Source organism: Bombus affinis, chromosome 18, assembly GCF_024516045.1.
Source record: "Bombus affinis isolate iyBomAffi1 chromosome 18, iyBomAffi1.2, whole genome shotgun sequence".
NCBI lineage: Eukaryota > Metazoa > Arthropoda > Insecta > Hymenoptera > Apidae > Bombus > Bombus affinis.
The window spans coordinates 3,983,380-4,003,250 of NC_066361.1; the positions used below are offsets into that span (position 1 = coordinate 3,983,380).

The 19,871-nt window shown below is 37.3% G+C and overlaps 6 long non-coding RNA genes across 8 annotated transcripts in view; 2 read left to right on the forward strand and 4 right to left on the reverse strand.

The window, feature by feature from the left end:
- The window catches only part of LOC126926692 (uncharacterized), a 222,543-nt gene that overhangs the window by 152,488 nt on the left and 50,184 nt on the right, over positions 1-19,871 (reverse strand). The gene's annotated exons all lie outside the window — the stretch shown is intronic.
- Positions 1,993-2,675, reverse strand: LOC126926701 (uncharacterized). Its single transcript, XR_007714791.1, has 3 exons — positions 2,533-2,675; positions 2,201-2,295; positions 1,993-2,133 (listed from the first exon to the last, which is right to left on the reverse strand). It is a non-coding gene; the product is annotated as an uncharacterized LOC126926701 (long non-coding RNA).
- On the forward strand, positions 2,227-16,906 carry LOC126926678 (uncharacterized). 3 transcript variants are annotated; one of them, XR_007714764.1, is made up of 8 exons: positions 2,227-2,350; positions 2,588-2,727; positions 8,679-9,128; positions 9,581-9,677; positions 9,813-9,887; positions 9,947-10,026; positions 12,701-12,914; positions 13,745-16,906. It is a non-coding gene; the product is annotated as an uncharacterized LOC126926678 (long non-coding RNA). The 3 variants fall into 3 exon arrangements; XR_007714763.1 differs by having other exon boundaries at positions 12,701-12,905; XR_007714765.1 differs by lacking the exon at positions 8,679-9,128 and having other exon boundaries at positions 12,701-12,905.
- On the forward strand, positions 3,265-4,953 carry LOC126926703 (uncharacterized). Its single transcript, XR_007714793.1, has 2 exons — positions 3,265-4,516; positions 4,602-4,953. It is a non-coding gene; the product is annotated as an uncharacterized LOC126926703 (long non-coding RNA).
- LOC126926688 (uncharacterized) lies at positions 12,327-12,808 on the reverse strand. Its single transcript, XR_007714776.1, has 2 exons — positions 12,678-12,808; positions 12,327-12,590 (listed from the first exon to the last, which is right to left on the reverse strand). It is a non-coding gene; the product is annotated as an uncharacterized LOC126926688 (long non-coding RNA).
- Positions 17,160-19,088, reverse strand: LOC126926680 (uncharacterized). Its single transcript, XR_007714767.1, has 3 exons — positions 18,706-19,088; positions 17,439-17,696; positions 17,160-17,361 (listed from the first exon to the last, which is right to left on the reverse strand). It is a non-coding gene; the product is annotated as an uncharacterized LOC126926680 (long non-coding RNA).

Genomic DNA, 19,871 nt, shown 5'->3' on the forward strand with positions numbered 1-19,871 from the left:
ACATGATAATGACTATACGCGTGCAACCATGCCTAAGGCAGGTTCGCTGTGGTTGAACGAGTCAGTCATCTCTTTCTATTTCTTGTGTTCACTGTATAAAATCACAGAGGGCGTAAGAAACACCCAGATATTTTCCAGGTCGGTATTTCAGCTTGAGGCACAAAGTTCCATTTAACGTCACGTCTACTCCGTCAATGATCACAGACCATGCAATATCATCTACCATCGATAAAGTTGCATGTCTTTTGTTTTTCTACCATTGTTTGTCTGCGACATAGCAAAGTTTCTGATTTTTTGACGATCGTTAATATAGTTTACAATTATACAATCGTTAAAGAGCTAATTTTTGTATTACCCACATTGGTAAAGTAAACAGTATTTCTGTTCAATAGCGTAATTCCAATTGTCAAGGAAATGCTTTTATTAATTAATAATTTCTTTACCCTGAAATATATTTTTACTCTGTACGCTTTTTAATATTAATACTAGAATAGAGAAAAATTAAGAATAAAAGGAACGAAGCGTTATTACCATGCATGACAGATCAATGGAAAGGAGAAATGTTTTTCCAAAATTACGTTACACATTCAGATAAAATGACATAATTCTAAAAGTGGCTTTAAAATAGAAATCTAAAGGCTCGCAGACTTTAGATCAAAACACGGTGAGCAATATCCGCTATCGCAGCGGAATATCTCGCAACAGTGATCAATGACTGGAATACTATTCGTGACTATGCAATCTTCGAAGGCTATCCATCAGAAAACGTCGACAAACTCAAGGTCATGGTCACTATCACGAACGAGTTACTGCTATAAGGAATGCGGAATATAAATAGGATCAAGATGCCGCAATCTACACCATACAATTGTTCGGTAAATAAATGACCTGAAAATATCATTTTTATTTTACACTACATTGCATTTACGGTCTTCTACAGTTCTATTTATCATATCTGTTATGATTTCATTACAAACACTTCATCTCCATAAATAGAAATAATATTTATTCGCAGATCTTAATTTCTCTGGAATATTTCTATGTTTTCTTTCAAATGATTAAATTATAACTGTAATAACCTATAGCCGTTCTTGACGCATAATCGACGCATAATCGCGAAGGAAAGGTCTCGATCCAGACGGTTCAGCGCATCAAGATCACTGCACAAATTTTGTTCCTTTTTTGTCTACTAAGAGAGAATCTTATCGCTTTCAAGAAGCTCTTGACACGCGTTGATTACGGAACACAAAGAAGGCCACTGAAAGCATCTTCGGTAGCATCGTTTAATAGCTAACATAAAGAACACGATACAACCAAGAATCATAGCAAACAATTTCGAACGCCATGTTATCAAAGCAACGAGAATTCCAAGTCCGATAATCATATAACCGTAGAATTGATTAAATGCAATTGATGCAAGTTTAACATTAGTTTCATAATATTTCATCACTAGCTTCTCGATACCACAAATGAATGCATAATGTGTCTACTTATTTTCCAACATGCTTAATATTTACAGGAAAATTATTCATGTAAATATCATATTTTATTCTTATAAGCGTTAGTTACTAACATTACAAGTACTTAATTAAATTCATGTCATAATTCCATAATATTCCGCGATAGAAGCATAAAATAATAAAATACATGACAACCTAGTTACATATTTTAATCAAAACACGGCCCAGTTCTGTTCGTACGGAGATTTGAGAAAATCGAATTGATTATGAGTCCTCTCCAGAGGGCAGAAGTTCCGCGGCTTAATATTATTTCGGTAGAGACTGTGGCGAAGAGTGGTGGATATAACTGTCACCGAAGACAATTTATGTTAATGACTGTTCCTGGCCCGAGGAGGGACGAGGCCGGATCATGAAACAGTCTGCAAGTCTCCGTGGAGCCGATCGGACACGCCACTGTCTGCTGGTGCAACTATGTCGGACTTCCCCCTCTCAAGTCCCAAAGCGACGCCACCCCGCTTTATACTGTTCGTTTCAACCCCACGATGGCGACGCCCAGCGTCGATCCAGCTGTCTACCACGCAAACTCGTCGAATCCACGTCCCATGGCGCTTGTGCGTGACCCGTGATCGTCGACAAATGTCGCGTTGTGCTTGCATCGTGTCCTTAAACGTTTCTTTAAAATGTCATTTTAAATAATCAATAATCAATGTGATTGATAGTAATGAAAAATCTGTATTTACCCATTTTGTCGATGTGATTAATATTTCATGGTGTAATTAAGGGAAGAGAAGAGAAGAGGTGGTGTAACGTTTAGGGTGTCCTCTGGTCTTGTGTGCTGATAAGATACAAAATGGATGTCATTGGGTGGACGAAGAAATTGTTCTACGCTGGTAAATTGATTTTTTGGTTTCGCGCTTAAAGTGAATAGTGGTTTTGATGTTGTAATTGTCAATGATGAAGATACGTCGAAGAAACGAATATGACTTGCTGCTTCTAGTTTTTTGTCTGTATGCAGATCTTTTGGCGATGATATGCATGTTCAGTTGGTAGAAATAGAAGAGTACGAAGATACCTTAAGAGGTCACAATAATTACGTCGATGTTAATGCATGTGTTTTCAACCCTCAGAGCGCAGACTCGCGGAAAATCCATTGCTACCATTTTACTTCGGACGAGACCAGGCATAGTGGAAATTTTGATGGAACGTCTAGCAACGTTTTAGTTGTGTACTGGAAACTATTATCAAAGGGCCGATGTTTTTCGTTTCAGTGAGTATACAATCTCTAATTTATATGATCGATGATCGATATTTCTTGCATTTAAATCTTAATCCTATTGGGCTAGATAGCAGCTCTTTATTTACTCTAAAGATTACATTTTTTCTGATGCTTTTGATGTTACCAAAATAGAATTTATTTTGTAATTTACAGATTCAGGTAGAATGTATTTTAAGTTATTATGGAAGTATATAATTGTCATATTTTATCATTTACAAAATTTAACATATCATAAACTGTACAGTATTTTCTCCACTGAAATCCGATCTGTTGTAACACCAAATCAATATCGCATTCATTGCAACTAATATAATTCCATTTTTGTGAATAATCATCTACGGTAACGAGTGTTTAACATTTATCTAATTGAAATACATTTAAATTTAATCATAAACTTGTTTTTATAGTCCAGCAATCAATTACCGTTAGCTAATTAAATAGCTAAGTCTTTTATAGCATATCAATTAATTATAATAAATTATAATTCAGTCGAATCATAAAAATGTCACCTCCAATGTGAATGTTCTTGTACACTCAATCTATATATTCTTTAGATCAAATATCCAAGCCTTCTGCAATTGTTCATTTAATTTTTTATACAACCTCGTGCATTCACGATTTATTCGACGATAAAGTTCTACCCTGTGACACAAAGAATACCAGATAAACCGAGATCCTTGTAAATCTTTGCGAAAGATGAATAGTCCGGTGAGTCAAATCTCGTCGTCGTCGGATCGGGGACCGGTTGGTCGTTACGTTTCTATTTGGAACAGGCGAAAAGTCAGCTCAGTGGCGCCGACGGTGGTGGATTTCATGAGCTTCGGCCAACATCTCGGAATCTGGCGGGACGCTGATCGATCTGCTCCTCAACCGCGGCACACTTCGGTTTCGGTTCGTTTCGCAACCAACGAAAACGCGGAATTATACGCCGACCCGATCGATCCACCACCCCCCGCGCGATACCTCTTTTTCATTTTCCCCCCGATAATTTCGCGGTTTACAGTGGCCATTCTCTTACAAGTTACTCGGTTACTTAGTTCGTTATTCAGGAAACACTACCCATTTCCTGTAGCTTTCTTTTTATGTTATTTGTAACAGAGGTAAACGTTGTTTTTCAAATATTTGTACGAAACTCGATGTGTCAATTTTTCAGCTTATTGTTGAATACGTAGTATACTAACGATGTCATCTAGTCAGACGTACAATAGGTTAGGTGCTTTGAACAGGTTGACGAAACAAAAGAATGTGTCAAGACCATCTATTGACAAAATCCTCAATCACTTAGTTCCCAACCCAATATATCGATTAATGATACATTTTTCATATGTTACGCGATGCATTTCATACGGTATAATGTAAGAATAAGCAATTACGAGCATATTACCACGTGTTCGATTACTTTCAACGCTTATTTGTCTATAAATATATAGAACACGGGAGAAGCTTTGAAGTAAAAAATAACAAGTTATTGTGTTTACAGTTACTGCAATTACTACCAATCTGTTCCCCACATTCGACTTCGGGAAGACACAAAGTTATTTTCATTATTGGCAGTATCATAGTCGATCTTCGCTCGACCCGAATACGACCGAACTTTTTCGTGATATTTTTCAAGATAATGTAGGAGTTCATCTTTCGTGGCGCTGTAAGTCTCCGAACAATGGCTGGCCATGTTTGCAGAATGTAACTGTGAAACGATGCAATAGCAGAGTACTTGAAAATTCGCAAAATATAATAAAACCATCTTCCGATCATAATCTTCCAAGTGGAGGAATGATAAGTATATCTGATTTAAATATTATTTCCATGATAGTTTTATTTTTGTCTTATATTTTCTCTATCATGTCCGTAATGATTTTTCTTAGAACGAGTTTCCAGCCGAAAAGAAACATTCGCAACACCCTACGTGACTGTATTTAATGAGCCGTTTTCGAGTCTGTTCAAGAAAACGACAATATTCGGTAGATGCGTAAGCATGAGGGCAAACCGGCTATAACTCCAATCAAGGACTCACTCGGCTCGGTCCACATTCCACGTCTAGTCCACCGATCCCTAAACTCGTCGGCACGTTCGACGTTATGGTCCATCTTCGTCCTGGCTTCATTATTTCACAGTTTTCGATTATTCTACTCTGAACATTGTGATCTGATTCTTAAAATGTCAATTTATTTGAAGAAGAGTAATAGAAGCCATTAAAAGTTGAAACTTTTAATTGAAGCTATTAAAAGTTGAAATTAACTTAGCCTTAACGAAAATAACTTGAGGATCAGATTATGAAAATTGAAATAAACAGAATCCGAAGGATAGTTGATATTTCAATCGATTCTTCAAGCATCTTTATCTCAATTTCGTTTTGAAATCGGTTTACTGACACTGTGAAATCGATCTACACCGTAGGCGCCGTTCTTCGAATGTGTTATTAGTTAAAACATATCGGCAGGTCCGGTGAATCGGCACCTGAATGAACAAAAAATGGCATGACATGACAAACTGTTGGATGATCGATGTCCTCGGAAATACAAAGCACCGCGATTTTTGCACATTGAAGCAACCATTCACGATCTTTCAACCTGTTTCTCTGTTGAACACGTCATTCCGACACTCTGTAATTCTATTCATAACTACGTGCTTACTAAATTTAAATTTATCGCTTCAAATATCGTATCTTTTTCTATAGAAAAGTTTATTTTCATTTTGAAATTGTTTCCACTGTCCATTTGTTACTGTTTGCAAGATATTTCAAGGCTATATATTATTTCTAAATTATACTGTTAGTTCATATTATTCCTGTTACTACCGAATGTAGAATTCATAGAAATATGAAAAGAAAATCGGATATAATTCAAGCAATTTTGAAATTCACATGCAAATAGGATATTGGAATAACCGATCCAATTTTCGGTTAGCAATCATGTCTGAAATACGAGCCAATAACCGTTTCAATATTTTAACATAACTACACGCGAGGCCGCCACTGCCAACCGTTCGCTACCATATCTCGTCAGAGTCCTGTTTTTATTCCGATGAAATGGAAATGAGCGTAGGCGCGATGCACATTCAACGAAAGTTAAACCGTGGTCGGTGAATTCATTGAAATGTACAGCTGCTCGTCCTACCGTTAAAACATTTAACGATCCGCTTGCCCCAACGCTCGCGTGACGACTTGTCGATTTCGCGATAAAAGTGTCGATGAAAAATGAGTGAAATTGAGATAGCAGTTCGACATTTAGATTTAGTTTTTATCCAGATACGATACTTATTCAGATGTGATGCTTATATAGAAATAAATTAAAATAACCAATGACTTGTGAATAGGAAGAATTTTGCGCTCAGATAACCTCTCGTGTTTTGAAATTTGATACAACTGTGGAAATCTAAGAACTTGGTAATATTCTTTCTTTTTTGAAACATACTCGGTAATTCTATAGTTTCAAAGCATCGACAGAGTAAAATATTTGAAGATTTGTACACAAACGAAAAATATCGAACCTTGATAATGAATTGGACTTTGATAGGAATAGAAATATAAGAATTTAGTAATTTCTTCTTAAGAACCAGTGTCGCGTCTAACGAAGACGGAACTGAATTTTAATGCAATGTTTTCCCGCAAAGCTTTCCCGCTGTTTCCGCGCAATTTCACGACGGACGGCTGGAGCGAAGAAATTAAAGCATCGTTGCAATAAATTAACACGTTTCCGCGAGAAGTGACGTCATGCGCCGCAATTCGACCATGGGACTCGCAACGAGTTCTTGTTAGTCTTTTATAGTTCGCCATATGGGCACAAGTCGATTCCCACCACTGACACCGATACGCGCTGCTACAAACTGCACGTTAATTTACCCGGGGCCCGAGTATCCGTCACTTTTTTATACGCGATCCTCGATAAAAAAGTTATCATCGATTCTGGATTGGTCCATTGCGAACCATAAATACGTTCTACCATCGGAATCGTAAATTTGACGAAGTCGAACGTTATATAGGGCGATATAAAGTTTGAGCAACACTGCTTCATAACTATTTTTTAAATTTCGACCGTTACTTAACAACGAAGCGTGCATTTTTATGGGAATTATTCTAAAGTTGTCACAAAATAAAGTGTCTTACAAAATTTTAAACTTGAAATGATCATTTTTCTTCAAATATTGAACGATAACGATGAGATATATACATTTTCTACTCAAGTTCCTCCAAAATTTTCTTTCCAATTTTTTCACAGTCTAACATTTCGTATTATCATTCACCTTAAGATTACAAATATCAATAACGAAATATATTCTTTCGAAAGAATTATTCAAACGTTTGTTTTGCAACTTCGTATTTTCAGACGAGCGTTCGACACTACGTTAAATAACAAAATTAACGGGCCCCTGAAAATTTTCCGAGAATTCGGCGTCCGGTTTTACGAATACAGCGTAGTTTTATTGCGGCAGCATAACAGGGATGCTCGGTGTATACTATTGTTCAACTTTTTCCTTGTCCTGACTGGGAGCAGGTATCGTGGACCTTAGCAGTTAATAGGCAGGGAATAATGGCCGTCGATTGACCTTCGATTCGTTGGCCAGCTAAGCGGCCGAAATGCTCGAAATGTAACTTTTGCCGACTTTTACTCTTAGAAAGTATTATTTCTTTTTCTTTTTATCCCTTTACCTTTTGCACAGAGATTTTAACGATACATATATTATCAAACTTCAATTTAATTGTTGAGGAAATGGAAGTAGAGTTGTTAGTTTTAGTTATAGATCTGAAATCTGGTTATGTTTTCTTATTATTAGATATTCAGTACAGATGTTATTATAATATGTACAAGTTGTCTGCTTTGTTCCTGATACATGCATTATTCTACGAGTCGGCCTAGTCTCGTTACGTTTAATTATCATGAATAATGCATAGTCTCGGTCAGCTTACCGCTGAAAGATCTACGATCTGGTTGCCGCGTATCCTTTCCAAGATCGTATTAAATATCGTGTAGTATTACTTCTATCGTGTCAAATTAAAGATACGTTTAAGCTAACAGAAAAAGATAAACGTGACCCACAATTATATCCCATATAATAATTTCTCGTTTACTCCAGTGCTCGTATAACATGTGAAACAGATCGTTCAAACAATCCACTGAAAAATAAAAACCAGTTTCAACATTGAAAAACGCCATCAACCATGATCATCCACTAACTAACAGGGAAAGATAAACGTAACTTAGAATTACGTTCTATATAGTAACATAATCCCTTGTTTAATCCAGCACATAAATACTGTGATAAGTATGCGGATAATTATGCAAATTCATATTTTTATTAATATAAGCAAAAAAATGGAAGCTAGGTAAAGCCAGCTAGAAAGCTGTATTTTAAACATTTCATACATATTTTTAGGTTATGTGCATTTGCATTCCACAAATGCATAAAAATCCTACTTATAACATGTAAAGCAGCTTTTCCAAAACATCCAGCATGAAAGCTCAGTAAAGATCAATTCCAACACAGAGAAACCTCATCAAACACTATCATATCGCAGTTATACAAACTTTCATCTCGCTGTGCCATCAATAGGAAACAGTCTCACGATCGATTGTCTATCCAACCATCCAAACATCTTATGGCCCGTACTTTCATTTTCGCAAACCCAGTGCAACTTACCTCTCCCCTACCCTCAAAAAGGGAGAAACTACAGGGATGAGGATAGAAACCGTAGGGAGAGTACCCTTGAGGAACCATGGAGCCCGCGTTATCGCTGAAAATTCCGACACGGACTGAAAATCGCGTTTCACCAAACGAAAGAGAGAGAGAGAAGGGAAAGTGAGGGAGAGAGACAAGAGAGGGAGAGAGTAAAAGAGGGAGAGAAAGAGACGGGGGAAACTGGATGGCTTCGTTCATTGTCGTGGAATAAAAGCTGCGGGAGTTCCCCACGAATGCTGAGCCCTCTCGCATGGATTTCATTTCAGGATCGCATAAAATGGTGCTGCTGCCAGTGACGACGCTGCTTGGGGAGCAAGAACAGTGTATGAGAGAGAGAGAGACAGAGAGAGAGGGAGAAACGGTGAGGAAGAGAGAACCATCGAGGGGAGAAGAATGGAGAGGACGAAAGGCCGTGGAACGAGAGAGAGAAAGGGACGGAAACAGAGACAGAGATGTGCCGGCTGGCAAGCAGATGGTTGCGCCGTTTATTGGTTTATTCGTCGGTTCAGCCATCACGTCCCGTCCAGCCATCAGACCAGCCGGTGTTCCTCTTTATATTCCTCACGTTGAGGAGGATCGACTTAACTACCCGGGCCTTATCTACTCTACTTTGACCGCGACACGACGGTGCATCGATCGTCAGGAAAACACGGCTGCGTTGTCGAAGAACATCGTTAGGACTCGAGAAGTTCAGAAGAAGATTAGTTGGATCTATGGTATATAGTGGCTCGTGGTGTATCGTGGTAGAATTGCTCTTTCAATTTTTCCTGATAATTGCACGTGCTTTTGTGTATTTTCAGAAGCCATAAAAGATTGCCGGTGATAAATCGTTCAATACTGTCATATACTGTTTATGTGAATTTATATCTTTGACGGTTGGCATTGTGTGTCTATGATGTGGTGGTTATGTTTTATAGTTTGTATTGTAATATATACTGTTTATACGTTTATATGTTCTCTAGAATTTTGGCAATGTTCGCTTAGAGATGTAGACATTTTCGACCATCGTTTGTGACGTACTATTTTTCATTTTACTTGTAGTCTTATCGCAAGATAGTATTTTCTCGATCATTTCTGAGTGTCGAAACGTCCGTCGTGTGAAAGTGAAAGTTTCCGTTTGAAAAACCCGCTGATGAGGTAAAAGTTTGACGGTCGGTTTATTTTTCAGCGGCGGCAGGGTGCGGATGTCGATCGTCTGAAGAGGGGCTCGAGCGGTGAAAGGGTTGATTGATGCTGACTCGACTGCTTTTATCGCCACTTATACGGTACTCTATATATCATTTATGTTCTTTGTACAACATTTCAAATAGAGTTTATTCTAACTTATACGCCTTCAATTCAGTGAATTGCAAATTCAGATATAAGAGAAATCCTGAATGTATTCGAATCGTTCATTTTAGATACTGAAAGTGGCCATCACCGTTCGAATCAAAACATTTTCTACCGATGTTGGATTACGTCTGTGCAATCGCCAGGTACGTAAATATAAATGAAAGGAAACGACAATGTAAATTAACTCTGTACTCTATTTCAGGAGTGACTTCACTCACCATCAAATTACAGAACTTCTTCTAATCTCTGCTACATTCTGCTACAAAAGTCTTCGTATCACAGGTATATAAATAGCATTTTTAAACTTAAATTCCAATCCCGACATAATTTCTCAACTCTCCAAGTTATCATTTATTCCTCTGTCTTTTACTATTACCAATTAATAGTTTCAAGTAGATTGAAATTTCCCAAAATTGATATCCACCTATGTAACTCATTATTATTTAACCATCTAAACTTTAAACTTCCTATTAAAAATCAAATTATCAGACTGTGTTGATAATATTTATGGGAATTTATGTTTTCATAAAAATAATTCAAGAAATGGAATCTAAGCAGTGATTTATCTCAATTATGAAATATTACAATATTATTATATTTTTCATATTTTATATATGTTTGCATATTATATGCCTTTCCATTACACTTAAAAATCCACAGTCTGTTAATTATTAACTAATTAACAACAAGACATGTAAATCTTCCTGTATTTGTACTTCATACGTAACATATTTTCTTATTATCTGCTCCCCATTTGCCCGTGCAACATGCCGCGAATCGTATTTTCTCGAGTATTGGAATTGGCGTGTGTATGTCGTTCACATGAGTTCCATTATGCGATCGTATGTTAAGTCCAACGAGAAAGCTTTCAACGGCCGTTGCGCAACAGTTCTAATGTCGATAATTATGCGAATACGGTGGAGGGGCGGGGGCAGCGATAATAGCGTCGCCGACATCGGTCCGCGTAGCCAGTAATGGCGTGCCAGGGGGTGAATCGATAAAGGGAGACGTGAAACTCGACGACGCTCCACCTATCGAATGCTGAGCTTTTCATGCAAGAGTACGCCCTCTACGCTTTTTGGAAAATTCGACGATTCTCATTGGATCCTATTCAGTTTGTTCAATATCCTTTTGATTATTTATTATTATCATTATTTTTGTTTTTAATAGTTCATAGTTTTGGTAGTATTCAATAAAAATTTTCTAAAATTTAATAGACCCATATATCTGGGGAGGATGGCTGGTCGTGTGATAGTTTAATGACGAGATGTTAAAACCGTCAAATATATTTTAAAATAATTATAAATACAGAGTCAACCGTGGATTTGTTACATTAATGTTCGCTAAGACGATCGGTACGAACGGATTCGCTAAAAACTGTGTGCGCTGATAAAATCGCTCGAGACCGAGACTGAGAAACTGATCATCTTACGATCATGTTTGTTTACTTATACTGGTCGAAGGGATACCGATACATTTCCATTCGCCTTTGTTAGACGGTTACACGTGGCGACGACGTTGTTTTGCCCGGAGTTGGTTTACTATTACATTATGTATATTTTAACGATATTGATACTCTGAGGCAAAACAATAGCGAACTGTCCTCTAGCTCATGTACCGCTACATATCTATATCTTTTTTGGTTAGACTTAAGAAGTGCTGAATGTTATTAAAATTCTATGAGGAAATAGTGTCGATTTTATGGATTGTGGAATTGAAATATGGTTTACTCAGTTTTAACTAAAAAATCATTCGCTATATCTTTCCAGTTATTTATGCAATTATTAAGAGAAAATTTTTTAGATTGTCACGTGTATCTTATTTGACTTGATTAAAGGAGTATTAAATATTCTGGAAAGTTATTATTTGGGATCATTTTACAGGTTATGTAATCCCAATACAGGTTGCTCAATTTGAAAAATTCTGAACGTCTTTTTGGTTAATCAGAAGCCTAGACAACAGCGATCGAGCTTCTTTAGGTTTATATTTGTAACTCGTGTTGACTTATTGATCCCCATGGAGAGATTACAACCTTCCCATGGGAACAAATCAACGTCTGGTGAGAAATATGTATGCGCCCAAGGAATCGTTTCGGATGTCATCGTCGAAGTCTGCTTTCGAGGGATTAAAGTTTCTGACAAATTTCGAACAGCTTGTTAAAATATAACCTCTCACTCGAACGGCTCGATTTCTTTCCCCTTGTGTAACGTATATTAGCAATCGAAAATTGGCATAATGTTCGGAAGTGTTCGAGGATTAAGGAGCTTCTTCTTTGAAATTGGAAGTTTTGAAAATCGTTAGATCTTAAACATACAAATAAAACGTATACTTTAACGCCAAGTTTTTGACTCGACCCGCCTTAATTCCAGTTAATCCCAATTTCTAAAGGGATGACTGGGTTTAGAAAGGATCAACCCTCGAAGAATCTCGCAAACTTATCGGTTTCAATTTTCCAGGCGAAATGATTTCGTTAGGTTAAATATTTTGACACATCTTACAAATTACTCTTCTATATTTATACAATTCGAATCGAATAATTGTTCTAATCAAGCTGCAAATATTTATGCAGATAACAGCTACTATACTTTGGATATTTTATATATTTCTCCATGTTATATACATACATATATTTCTGCATCCTTAAATCTGCCATAAACGCAGTTTACTCATAACATTAACATTTCCAATCTCTTAAATATTTCTTAAATTATCAAAGTGTTTTCTTGATATGCATGTATTTGCAATGCAGTTTTGCAATTCACCTTTGGTGAATTTGTTGCCCAAGAACGCTTCCCAAACTCAATCCTCTTATACCTCTGTCTCTTCTTCCTTTCATTGCCAACATTCTAATAACAAAATCCATTTAAAAGATCAATCCACATTTCCATTGTTATGCGCATAACGAAGTTGGACAAAGAGACAACGAATCTAACCAGGTTTCCATGATGATTTTCAGGTAAACACAACAGCGATGACCAAGTAACCTGGAAACGCAAGGTACATCGACACGCGTGCTCAAATAAAAGGAGCTGTACCGCTAAGGAATGGGAGGAGAAAGAGGACGAAGGAGAACACGGCCTTGCCTGCATTCAGCTGTGTCATCCGCGAGCCGTTAACGCTCAGGTGCTTTCGAACTCAGGGACGAGCATCAATCACTATCGGTAGTGCAGGTGTAATATGATTATTGTCGCTAAGATAACCTGCTATGATATACGTCCGAGAAGTGTGCCAAGTGACATAACAGGATTTATCTTTAACGGCGTATCGAAGCCTTCGAATAGAGAACGAACGAATCACCGGCGCCGCCATTGCGTTTCTGGCTTACTTTGAATGCATCGACTCGATCTATGTTTAGAAAGTTTCTTCGAGAACATGGAAATAATATTGCTCTTTGTTAACTAACTGTCGAGCGTTGTTTGATGAACTTAGGGTTATAACTTTGCGGCGCATTCAAGGGATGGAGTTTTAGTTTAGGTTAATTTAGAAGAAAGTATGATGAATTTTTAGATGAAACATAGAATTTTTGAATGTAGAATTGTAAACATTTGCTTGGATTAGAAATTGAAATCTTTTAAAAATGCTAAAGTTAGCTTCCCGTTAGAAATTTTTGTATTAAATATCCTTTAGCTTTTTTTTGTTTCTTTGATTAATAATTTTTCTGAAAATTGCAATCGAACCAGGTTCCCTTTGTGAGAATATTCGTTTCGCGACACGTTTAGCAGAAATAGATGCTTCCCTGTTCGTCGTAACGGTGACTTGACATAACAGGTCTATTTTCGAGTGACTTCGCGCTTCAACAACTCTCGATCCTGGCTAGTGAGAGCGCCAGTTTTTAACTGTTTATCGAATCCTTCCAGAGGCATCTCGCTTCTTGGAACAGGAACAAAATAATTCGTATCGATACGCACGTATTAGATAAAAACTGCTTGTAGACACTATGCTTTTAAGTATGTTAGATTCAATGATAAATCTCAGCATACTGATCTCAAAATATTTTCAGGTGAATGAGTCCGACTGCAGCAGACAGTTGAACACCTTCGATCACATACTGGGCCAACGAAGAAGTTAAAAGTGGCACGTGCGTTACTAAAAATCCTAAAGAAGCCTAAATCCTTGAGGAAAGAGAACATATGTCGTAAGGTTTATGTGCCGATATGAGAAGGCCCAGTTAATGCTCTACATCTACCCTGTAGATCCGAATTTGTTTGATAAGAGGCGACAAATTCGGTTCTAGAGAGGTTTGTGTGGTGCATACAGAGCTACAGCGGTCTCGAAACAACGGTCACACTTTTTCCGTGTACGACTCAATAGAATTATCCAATTATTGTATATCGAGGTCGAAAAATTATGTCGAGGACATTTCAATTTCACTTAGTTAAAAACGCATGAAATTTATTCTTTTAGGTAGATCTTTGGAGTACTTTTAATCATCGTCTCTTATAATTTTTCGACCGTTTCTTGATTTAATGTATTTTTTATTACACAATCTACGAGTTCTTACGGAATTCTTGAAACAGAAAAAGGTTGAAAACATCAATCGGTTCTAAGAAATTAATTAACGAAACCGAAAGTCACTCGAGTGTGTACAAGAACGTATGGCAACTAGAACGTCGAGATGACTAGTTAAATAGATCAAACTGGATTAGAACCAATAACTATTTTAAGAATCTTAAAACTAATCTTCAATGTAAACAACAGTGCAAGCAGCACTCTAAAAATACGATAAAAATCAATTTACTGTGGCAAATTTTCAACAATTCATATTGCGTAATACGAACGTCTCCAATCGACTTGTTGTAACACGATTTTTCTAGCGTTCCTTTGATCGAACAATTTTATCATTAAAATCACAGTTACGCGGAATACTTCGAATTCCAAGCGTTTCCTCTCGTTGAACGATCTTCGTTCGGAAGATCGCGAGGGGCAAGAACGCAGTTGCCATAAGCGAGAACGTCTTCATTAATCCCGGTACGCAATTACTCGCAAATAACGCTGGTAGTCTAACAAGACTTACATCATGTTCGTTGCTCGCGATCGTTTTTCAACCACGCGTTCTTCAACTATGCGAACTGATTCTACCATCTAAAAAAAAAATCTGTTAGAGGCGATCAAGAATTAATGACCGTTATTAATAGCAACTCGTCGCGATTCCACGACTACACACAATACACTGAGAGAGAAAGGCTAGTCGACGATGAACCGCGCTCTACAATTGGCGACCCGACTTGACGCCACGATGCACACATTGCATTATAGCGTCCACATTCTTGTATACCAACGTCGTACAAGCGGGTTCAAAGTTTCATTACATATTGTGGGAGTCGATTATTTTTAATATGAATGAAATATTGTCGTATGTATCGATGCATTTAGAAAGCTCGCTATTTTCGTGATTTGTTAGTCTGTTAAACGCTTCTTACTTTCTACAATTAATTAGGTAATTGTGTAATGTTGCGAAGAATGCTGAATTCATTTGCTGAATGGGAATTCATTTTTTATTTGTTGAGTGATAACTATTTGTATAACAAAGATTCAGCTAAGATTAAGCTTGGAATATGCGTTTTGTAATAGGAGAGAATAATAACGGCGAATTGAATCTATTCATATTTCATATATTAATTGTCTGTACAATAAAGATTACAGTATTCTTAAATTAAGGTTGAAATATGTACTTTCTTGAGAATTCAGATGCATTACAGCTTTTAGATAGAGAAAGAATACTGAATACAGAAAGGCGTATTTTCAAAGAACCTGTAATAATATTAAGTAAGCGATTCTATAAATGTTCATCCATTACAAACATAGTGTATACAACTATGCAATTTATCTGTTATTTTCAAATGTCTAAAGAATCCTCGTTGTCCAGATTCAATCCGACAAAAACGTCGAATTTAAGCCGATTGCGTTTTCCAGAAGAGCGACAAAGAAAATGATTCGTTCACGGCGTAAGAGTCGGCCCGTCGTTTCATCTTTTTCAATTCGAGATCCTATCCTTTTATTCACGGTCGACCATAAGAGAAGCCGTAGCGTTCGCGCGCGCGTTTTCTTGCATCCTTCGGTAACGGCTGCGACGCGTCCATTAATCTTTGATCGTGCTCACATTAAAATGACATGCCGGTCGTTACGCAACCGTTCGTAAGTGCTAATGAAGTGCATACACGGCCGTAATTACCGGTCGAGTAGCCTGCCCACTATCCATAGGCGCGCGAGCTCGTAACAACCGAGCGAAGGAAAGGGAGAAAAAATCTAAAGATTTCGTAACGATTCAGATGGAAAAAGAATGTTTCATGGCGGCAAACGCGCTGCGCATTTTTCTAAATGACCAATGATTTCCTTTGTGTGAAATTGTACTTGGAATGCGATGGAATGGAAACTTGTTAGAGAGTAGATATTATTGAGCAACTCGACTCGTTTTTATTTCTAATGTTAGTCAATGTTTATGATATCAACGATAGCGTGTAAACGAGCTGAACCACGGAATTGTAAAATTAGATTGAATGTAATACATTGCGTAGCGGTACATTGCCGAAGATCAAGTTGCAAGCTCAATAATTCTTTTATATTTCTGATTAATAATTCTATTTGTATAATAATATTTTTGATCGACCTTGTTTCAATCGAGAGCGATATAATGATAATCGAAGTTTCTTACACTCTTGCTACTTACGATTATAATAAAAAATTCTTGTAAAACAGTATTTTTATAAATTGGCTGTGTATTTATCGAAATTCAAAAATTATGAAAATATATAAATTATTCAAAGTAAGGAATTAGTAAGATCTATAAATGTGGAGAAATCTCTATGTAGATTATATTTTTCAGTTATGTTCATAAAAAAATATGAATTTGCATAAAAATCCACAGCCCACTTATAAAATTCGCAATTCGGTAACTATTAAGAAGATTTTAATAAGTTAGATGACTTTTAGTATCTCGTGATCAGGTAATCGTATCTCAATCAAGTAAGGTGAAGATCAACGCTTTTACTTAAACCTACAGAAAAATTAATTTATTCTTATAAAATAATAATTTATGATGATTAATTCATATACTTAACGTTGCGCTGACGGGATGCGACTATATCTCAAATAAATCTTGTTTAAACCGTTTGCATTGTAAAAAAATTATCAAGGTAAGCCATCGATAAAATGTATTAATGTATTTACGATATGTGAGTACCTAATCGCGGTATGTAATCCTGACACATTACAGATTGCTTGGACGATAGGAAGAAAAAAGGGGTGACAGCGCGCGTTGCAATTAAGAAAATGGAAAATCTGCAATTCAGAGCGAATTGCTAACCGTGGAAAAACTCGAGCACGACTAATAGAAAACTTGCTCAAAGGTCGATGAAGCATGTTTCAATGCACCGGTCGTTATGATTAACGAGGAAATGTTTATAATGGCGGTTAACTTCCTGCAACTTATTTATTCCTTAACGTCATTTTCGAGGAATTATATAATTTTTTCTTATTCCTCGGATCTTAATCTGTTCCATATTACTTTTCAAATTTTATTAACCTTTATTCTTCTCTTTTATTAATCTTCGCCGATTCAGATTTAAATCATCGCCAAAGAAATTCAAATTACCTGAATAATACGCGTGTAACGTCGACCTGCATAATTACATAATATTATTCACAAAATATTCGTATCAAGAATCTTACGAAAAACATCGAACAGCTGCACTTACCTAAACCAAAAATGGCAACACGCGATGCACACGGCTCGTTAACAGCGGCACGCGCATCAATTTCAACCATAATTTCCTTCATCAGGGAATGCACATAGGTGGAGAGGATCATTAGTTAATACGCAAACATCATCAAAGTGTCCTTAGCCGGCAGAAGAACTCTCTCGTTTCACAAGAGCGTGCTAGCGCCTCTCTCAACGGTCCGACATGAATTTCTTCATTAGAATCAGCAGCTCGACTTCGAGGTCATTAACTCACCTGTAAACATTGTTCCCCATCAAAACGTCGTCAGTTATATAAAATTGCAAAAAAATGGTCGCGAGCCAACGGTGTCGGATAAACGGTAAAAACCACGTTACTGCTAACCGGACGTTCATCAACTCGATGCGCGCGTTTCTCCATTAGACTCGATTTACAAGAACGTTCCGGCATTCGCGCGCTTCTCATTCGGTAGGTGTATTATTCGAGCGCTTTTTCGAGCGGCACCTGCGCTCGAGATTTAACTGCGCTTCCATGCGATATATCACAGAATAAGCGTTTGGGAACAGCATGACCTGATTCACATTTGATCGTCTGTTGTGATTACGTCATCGGTGGAAATTAAGTTTAACGCATGGTGACATGGTACAAGGTGTTTTATGGTAGGTGAATCTTATCTTAAGGATATGATTCCAGATTGAGGTTATAAAGCCAAAGTTATAGAAGCTAAGTTATTCGATTGTATATTGTACATGAACAACGATTGTAAATTGAAAGTAGATTTTTTATATTCGATAGGGGAAATTTACTTTGATATTTTATGGGATGTCCTGTATGATTGATCCAATTATAGAGCAACGCGATTCAATCTTAAGCAAGGGATATTCTGAAGGAGGAATAACTATGAAAATGACTGGCATTCGAAGTAGCATTATTTATATTAATTACGAATGAACGTGGTAAATTGAATAACGTTGCACTTGTAATTCCGTTTGATATCTCCGAGTGAAAGAAGCGTGAAGTTATTGCATCGTAGTTATGTACGTAGATTTAGTCGACCAGAATGGAGAAGAAATGAAATTGAAATCGCGCTGTAATTGGTATTACAGCTCTGAAATACAATCGTACCATGACCAATTAAATGCAGCCTTGGAATTCTGAACAGCCCCGAATAAAATTCAGTCAGCTCAGTCTTTTGAATAGCAATGACAGAGACTAACTGTGAGTAAAATAATCAAGCGAACATTTACCTACAAACATTCGTAAAATTATCGTATATGTAAATTACCTTTACACGCGTTTAAGCCGATAATTCCACCATAGGACAAAGTGTTATTCGCGTATAAAAAGAATAAAATCCACCACTATTCCAAAAATACCTTTCCCACTCGTTGGAAAGCAATTTTTCATAACCACAATCACACTAAGGTGATAGCACGACGGAAACATCGCTGGAAAACTCGAAACTCTCATCGATCCACTCACAAAAAAGAAATTGCAGCGTTCCTTGCGGAATTTTTGCTGGAATGGGTGCACTCGCGACATCCGGCGGATGGGTCGCGCCGGAAGAGGGCAGCAGTCATGTTTTGATCAGTTTGATCGAATGAAGACAAACGGTTGGCGATGGGCGCGTTCGCCTATACGATTCCAGAGATCTTGGCGGAGTCTCGAGTCTAAATCCACATCCGAGTACGCGAGAAAACATAACAAGATTGATGATATGCCTGACACGCGGGAGAGGGTGCTGGTTGGCTGGTTGGCGAGTCTGGCGTCGAGAGCAGCCGGAGGAAACACCAACCGCAGGAATAGCTTTGCTACTTTTCATTCTGCCGCGTCCTTTGCTTCGGCCGAGTTCCATGCTTGTCAATCATTTGCCGAGAACCTAGCGACACCTTGCGCGTTCGCCGTTACGAGGTTGATGTTTCTTCCATGAAACGTTGCTGCTGGATATTACGTGATGCTATTGTTACCTCGATATCAGGCTGTTTCTTCTCTTTTTGCTGCTTCTGGCAATATGTGAAAGATCGTTGATGTCATTTTGGAAATATCGAGGCGAGATTGATCTTTTACAGCTATCTTTGGACGATGTTCCAAAATAATTAGTTGCGCTTATTGTCTCGAAATTGTCAAGTATTATGTTCTTATAACGTAGAAGACCGCAGCACAAAAATATGACAAGCGATATTAAAATTTAATAATCCATTCTATGTATTACCACAATTGTCCTTTTAATTGATCGTGGAATTACATACGGTACTTTTGCATCCTATTGAACATTCCAAAAATGTTTCTTTGGTAGATTGTTTACTTAACCTTTATTATTAACGTTATGGTAAATTTCATAGATATATCGCTTAGTTTCAGGGAATTTATAGCTGTGAGTGTAATAGATTGTTTGAAATGAAGAAATTAACGAAAATGGATTTGTCATGTTGGCGTTTTATTTCAACGTTA